The following is a 7,500-nucleotide window of genomic DNA, read 5'->3' on the forward strand; positions in this document are numbered from 1 at the left end:
ATGAAGATGGAAGAGGGTGGGATTCTCTCGCTTTTAAGCGGGACGCGTTTCCACTTGGCCTAGAGGTAACGTGTCCGCCTTGGAAACGAGAGAATCTGAGCGCGCTCGTTCGAATCACGGCTCAGCCGCCGATATTTTCTCCCCCTCCACTACACCTTGAGTAGTGGTCAGGACGCTAGTCATTCAGATGAGACGATAACCGAGGTCCCTTGTGCGGCATGCACTTAGCGCACGTAAAAGAACCCACGGCAACAAAAGGGTTGTTCCTGGCAAAATTCTGTAGAAAAATCCACTTCGATAGGAAAAACAAATAAAACTGCTCGCTGTAGTGTAGCGACTCGCTGTCCCTGGGGAGAGCAGCCCGAATTTCACACAGAGGAATCTGTTGTGATAAAAAGAAATACAAATACAGATACTTCTCCACTGACGTTGCCAGCGTTGCCGGTTAAACTGAGTTGAACGGATGTGGAAAGGACATCCACCTCAGACATTGTTGTTGTTGTTGTTGTTGTTTCAAGTTCTAAAAGGAAGCGAATGCATTGTTTTCTTTCCGTTTCCACTTCGGTTTTTCCTTGTCGAGTTGATTGAGGTCAACTTGGTTTCGAAGCGGTCTTTTCGGTTTTTTGTTTTGATTATGTAGATTACCGTTTTTGTCTTGTCCTTTTTTCGTGTTTTCTTCTTCTTCTTCTTCTTCTTCTTCTTCTTCTTCTTCTTCTGCTTCTGCTTCTGCTTCTTTTCTTTTCTTTTCTTTTCTTCTTACTGTGGTTTTGTTGGAATGTAACATGGTTGCAGGCCTGCGGTGGACTCTGAATAAACTGAATGAACAAAACACCCACAAAAATGGCGAGGCGATCAAAAGTGTGTAGTCACCATGTCGTTCGCGCGCGAAATTGCGCATGAATTAAGGTGCATGTCATTCCAAAAGTAGTGTGAGCAAAAGAGAAAAAAAAGAAAGAAAAGAAAAAGAAAAAAAAAAAACCCGCTGGCACATCACGTGGATGAATTGAGCAATCTCACTACAATTTTTGTTTGTTTGTTTGTTTTTTGTTGTTGTTGTTTTGTTTGTTTGTTTGTTGTTGTTTTTTGTTGGGTTTTGTTTTTTTGGGGGGAGGGGGGGAGCGGGGGGGGGGGGGGTAATGACGAACACCGAGAGAGAGAGAGAGAAACGGGAAGAGAGAGGGAGAAAGAGAGAGGGAGGGAGAGAGACAGACAGACAGACAGAGATACAGTGACAGACAGACAGACAAACACACACAGTCACAGAGACAGAGACAGACAGAGTGAAAATGCGAATGCGAATCCTATGTTCAATTTTATGCCATGGCCTCTATTGACGGGGTGTACATTGACATACAAGCACATCACCGCCATAGCAAAATGCTTCTTACATATACGAGTATCAACGGTCGCATCCAACGAAATCACATAGAGAGAGAGAGAGAGAGAGAGAGAGAGAGAGAGACTCAGACTCAGACTCAGACTCAGATGGTTACTTCATTAAGGCCATAGCCTCATATGAACAAAGGGCGATAACAGAATTAGTGTTTATATCATCGGAACTATAGCAATTAATTATGACATAACTATATCTCTTAGTGAAAAGCTTTGTATAGATATAGAGCCAAATTACATATAACTCCGTCATCCGTATGTGCCAGAGAGAGAGAGACAGAGACAGATACAGAGAGACAGATAGAGACAGACAGACAGAGAGACAGAGAGAGACAGAGACAGAGAGACACAGAGAGAGCAACAACGGTTACAACTTCAAGATCCTCTCCCATTTTTTTTTCTTTTTCATTCTGCTCAGTATTCCGTCCGTCTCGCAGCCCTCACCCCCCCACCCCCACCCCCACGCCCCAACCCCTTCCCCCTTTACCTGCCCGCTCCCCCCCCCCCCCACCCGCTCCCCACACCACCCCCCAAAAAATTGCCCTCCTCCCTACTCTTTCTTTGTTCTCTATGTTGCTCCCCCATGTTTCCTTCAATATCTCTTTAGCCCACGAAGCGATTCTGCTAACAGCGTTAGACAAAAGAACGGAGCAGAAGAAAACATGCAGTGCATTGAATAACAGTCAGGAGCAATACATGAATAGAAACAATCTGGAAGCTTATGAGAGAGAGAGAGAGACAGACAGACAGACAGAGACAGAGACATAGAGAGAGAATGTGTGTGTGTGTGTGTGTGTGTGTGTGTGTGTGTGCGCGCGCGCGCGCGCGCGTGTATGTGTGTGTCTGTGTCTGTGCCCATGTGTCTGTGTGTCTGTGTGTGTGTCTGTCTGTGTCTGTGCCTATGTGTCTGTGTGTCTGTATCTATGTCTTTGTGTGTGTCTGTGTGTCTGTGTGAGAGAGAAAGAGAGAGATAATGAGTGAGTGAGTGAGTGAGCGAGTGAGTGAGTGGGTGGGTGAGTGAGTGAGTGGGTGAGTGAGTGAGTGAGAGATACAGAAAGAGAGAGAGAAAGGAGTGAGACAGAGACAGAAACAGAAAGAGAGTGAGAGAGACAGACAGACTGACAGACAGAGGGACAAAGGGAGAGAGAAGAAAAAAAACAGATGAGAGGGAGACACAGGAAGAGAGGGAGACAGAGAGAGAGAGGAGAGAGAGGGAGACAGACACACACACACACACACACACACACACACACACACACACACACACACACACAGGGAGACACAGAGAGAGAGGGAGGGAGAGGGGAGAGAGAGGGAGACAGAGAGACACACACACACACACACACACACACACACACACACACACACACACACTGGGAGACAGAGAGAGAGGGGAGAGAGAGGGAGACAGAGACACACACACACACACACACACACACACACACACACAGGGAGACACAGAGAGAGAGGGAGAGAGAGGGGGGAGACAGAGAGAGAGAGGGGGAGACAGAGAGAGATCATCTTAAAAGGAAACACAAACAAAAGAACGCAGTAAATTGGGAAGAACTGGGCTGCAACAATATTTAATTTGGATAACTGCGAAAATAATGATTCAGATGGCTCGATTAGCGAGCTGGGATCTCTCTCTCTCTCTCTCTCTCTCTCTCTCTCTCTCTCTCTCTCTCTCTCTCTCTCTCCTCCCTCCCTCCCTCCCTCTCTCTCTCTCTCTCTCTCTCTCTCTCTCTCCCTCTCTCTCGCGCGCGTCTTTTAATTCAAACTGAATGACTTAATATTGTAGTATAGTATTCTTTTATCTTCAAGGGTTGAGTAGAAAGAAAACATTTCAGCTGCAATCTCGTTACCATGTACCCTCGTACCATTTCTCTCTCTCTCTCTCTCTCTCTCTCTCTCTCTCTCTCTCTCTGTCTCTCTCTCTCTCGTTTTAATACCTCAACAAAATGCATACATAGTCGTAAGTGCAATGCTTATGTATATGCATACGTATTTTCGCAGATCTGCTCTGTGTAAAGTGTTTGTGCTGCGTGTGGAGGCAGTAGCAAAAAAAGGGGAGGGACGTAGTGAGTAACCGTCATGATATTTTCATCTCTTTTTGTGGCTGTTGTTGTTGTTGTTGTTATTCTTGTTGTTGTTCTTTTATTGTTGCTGCTGCTTCTGTTGTTGTTATTGAAAGCATTTTTTTTTTTAACAGCCCCGTCAATGGCGCCAAAAATGAGGCACTGCGGCCGGTTGGGTTAGCTCGATGAACTTTTCATCCAGTGTTCACTCCAAGTGGCAGAATGGTTAAGACGAACGTCTTCCAATACAGAGTCCGAGTCCGTGAGGGCCTGGGTTCGAATCCCGCTTTTGCCCTTTCTCCCAAGTTTGACTGGAAAATCCCCGAACTGAGCGTCCAGTCGTTCGGATGAAATGATAAACCGAGGTCCCGTGTGAAACACGCACTGACAAAAAAAAAAGAACCCATGGCAAGGAGAGTGTTGTCCTCTGGCAAAAGATTATGTAGGAAACATCCGTTAGGATAAGTACACAAAAATATACATATGCATGCACTCAAGGCCTGACAAAGCGCGTTGCGTTATGCCCCGGGTCAGATATGGTGTAGCCTATTATGGAGTTGTCCGAACGTAGTGTCGTCTCCATGAGAAACTGAAACTGTTCACCCTAGTGATCAGATTCCGAGGCTCAGTCTCTGCGTGGTGTTATGTCCTTAAGGGAAAGGGACTTTACCCCAGTTTTTTTTACTAACTCCTTTAGGGCGAACGTTTGCCAATACAGAGTCCGAGTCCGTGAGGGCCTGGGTTCGAATCCCGCGTTCGCCCTTTCTCCCAAGTTTGACTGGAAAATCCCCGAACTGAGCGTCCAGTCGTTCGGATGAAATGATAAACCGAGGTCCCGTGTGCAACACGCACTGGAAAAAAAAAAAGAACCCATGGCAAGAAGAGTGTTGTCCTCTGGCAAAAGATTATGTAGGAAAAATCCGTTAGGATAAGTACACAAATATATACATATACATGCACTCAAGGCGCGTTGCGTTATGCCCCGGGTCTGATATGGTGTAGCCTATTATGGAGTTGTCCGAACGTAGTGTCGTCTCCATGAGAAACTGAAACTGAAACTGTTCACCCTAGTGATCAGATTCCGAGGCTCAGTCTCGGCGTGGTGTTATGTCCTTAAGGGAAAGGGACTTTACCCCATTTTTTTTTTACTAACTCCTTTAATTAAACCCTTAACCTTTTTCATCCATGCCCGCGTTAGGGGGGGCGTTATTCTCAACATCGCTCACATCTCACCCCCTCCACCCCCACCATCACCACCACCCCAGCCCCCCCCCCCCCAGCCCCCCCCCAGCCCCCCCAACACACAGACACCCTACACAGCCACCAGCACATTCAGTATGGCCTGCTGCAGACCCTGCGCCGGAAGTCAGGGGGAACGGATACTTGTTACTGTTGTTGTTGTTGTTGTTGTATTATGCTTCTTATTGTTTCCTTCTTGCTCTATCTGCCATCCCACCAGGAACGTGATGTCATTGCAGCATCACTCGTGGGACACCAGAGCAAGGACAAATTATTATATAGGTAAGAAAACGTAGAAGAGAATTATGATCGATCGCTCTCTCTCTCTGTTCTGCTGTTCGCGACAGGTCATTATTATTATTATTAGTGTGTGTGTGTGTGTGTGTGTGTGTGTGTGTGTGTGTGTGTCTGTCTGTCTGTCTGTCTGTCTGTCTGTCTGTGTCTGTCTGTGCTGCGTGTCTGTGTGTCTGTTGTCTTTGTCTCTGTGTGTCTCTTGTTGAGATGCATGTGCAACAAAATGCATCCACTGTGTGCACATTACATGTCAGCTCCTTTCATGAAAATCTTCCGGAGTCTTGAGTCTCTCATGAACTTCTCAAAAGCGTGCCCTTTATCCTCGGCGAAAAGTTCGGGACTGGAGTTGATTGTATCGTTAATAAGGGTGTTCCTCAGTCCACAGTAATCAATCAATCAATCAACAATCAATCAATCAATCAATTAATCAATACAATCACTCTATTGTCTGAACCAGAGTGCAGGCTCGCCGTAGAGAAAATAAACACTTATATCAAGAGAAAGAGTGAAGACAGTCATTCCATCATTGAATTGATTAAAACATTCATACGTACGTGGCGGGAAAGAGTTGAGGCTGAGGGACGGAACGGCGTTGCGCGGTCAACATCACAGTAGATTTGTTAACAATATGAACACAAGTGTTCGACATACAAATACATTAGTTAATAAGTCTTAATCTCAATATATATATATATATATATATATATATATACATAATCTTTATAAAATGATGGACAGCTGGTGAGGGCGGTGGGTTGGGGGTTCGGGGGGGAGGGGGGATCGGGGGGGGGGGAGGGGGGTACGAACTAGATTAGAAGGTGAGAGGGGGTGAGGTGAATAAATAATTATAATAACAAGGAAAGCTTTATTTGCACACACACACACACACACACACACACACACACACACACACACACACACACACACACACACACACACACTAGTCATTCGGATGAGACGATAAACCGAGGTCCCTTGTGCAGCATGCACTTAGCGCACGTAAAAGAACCCACGGCAACAAAAGGGTTGTTCCTGGCAAAATTCTGTAGAAAAATCAACTTCGACAGGAAAAACAAAACAAAACACAGAAAAAAAAAGTTTGTATACAGAATGGAGGGGATGTTTTCATAATGATAATAATAATGGTATTTATATAGCGCTGAATCTTGTGCAGAGACAAATCAAAGCGCTTTCGTACCAGTCATTCACACGCATGCATAACTCTAAAACTGGAGAATCTGAAGACAAGGAAGAGGCAGGGAAGGGAGGCTGTTTTGGGAAGAGGTGGGTTTTAAGGCCAGAATTGAAAGAGCTGAGTGTGGAGACTTGACGAAGCGAAAGAAGAAGTTCATTCCAGTTGCAAGGTCCAGAGACAGAGAAAGAACGGCGGCCAAACGGATCCAAAGCTGATCGTAGTGAGCGAGATGGAGTGTAGAGGTGAAGGCAGCCACAGAGATAGGAAGGGGCTGATTTGTGAATACATTTATAACATAGAGTGCTGATCTTGTACTTTATTCTGTGGAGAGAAGATCACGCAGAGGAAGGGTAACCTGCTTTCGGAAAACACACTGGCACAAGAAGAATCCTTTCAGAATTTGGGAAGAAAATTTGATACCAATTTGAGACGAAACAAATGCAAAACACATCAAAAATTCTGTTCCGTTATTATTGTAATACAAAATGTTTTTAACGCATAATAGTCGAGTGGAGTAGAAAAATCAAACATAAATTACATAAATTGTGTGTGTGTGTGTGTGTGTGTGTGTGTGTGTGTGTGTGTGTGTGTGTGTGGTGTGTGTGTGTGTGTGTGTGTGTGTGTGTGTGTGTGTGTGTGTGTGTGAGGACTAGGGGTAATGGGGAGTGTTGGGGAGGAGAAGGAGAGTTCATGCGCATGTATGCTCTGTGCGTGCCTGTGTGCGTCCGTCCGTGGGCACGAACATGTGCGTGCTTGCCTCTGAATGTCTGAGTGCACGTAATGTGCGCATGCGACGTTTATAAAATAAAGAAGGCCGTGCTAAAACCAATCTCAGTTTGCGTCACAGACCTTGTGCTAAATAACCATGATTATCAAAATGTGTCTGGGAAAGCACGTTTATCTAGAGGCAGGGGACTGGGTCTTTTTCAAGTGAAGGCTGTAATTACCCTGTATCTAACGCCATCAGAAACTGGAAGCCTGTATGCCTCCCCTCCCCCCCCCCCCCCCTCTCTGTCTCTCTCCAATGCCACTACCATTCACATTTTCTTTACCTACCTCTTCCTTCCCATCCCCCCTTTTTTTTTCATATGTGCCTGTCGTGGTTTCTGGAGAGAAAAACAACAACAAAAAACAACAACATTCCGCACGCAACCTTCTCGTTAGCATTTGGGGCTCCGGACGTTCCAGGCTTTGGAAACCCTTTTCAAACCTAAAAAAAAAAGCTTTTGTCCTCTTTTGGAAAGGAATAGAAGAGACTGTGCGTGGTGGTGGGGTAGGAGGGAAGGTGCTGTTGGGGTGGCGGGT

This window comes from Babylonia areolata, chromosome 2, assembly GCF_041734735.1.
Source record: "Babylonia areolata isolate BAREFJ2019XMU chromosome 2, ASM4173473v1, whole genome shotgun sequence".
Taxonomy (NCBI): domain Eukaryota; kingdom Metazoa; phylum Mollusca; class Gastropoda; order Neogastropoda; family Buccinidae; genus Babylonia; species Babylonia areolata.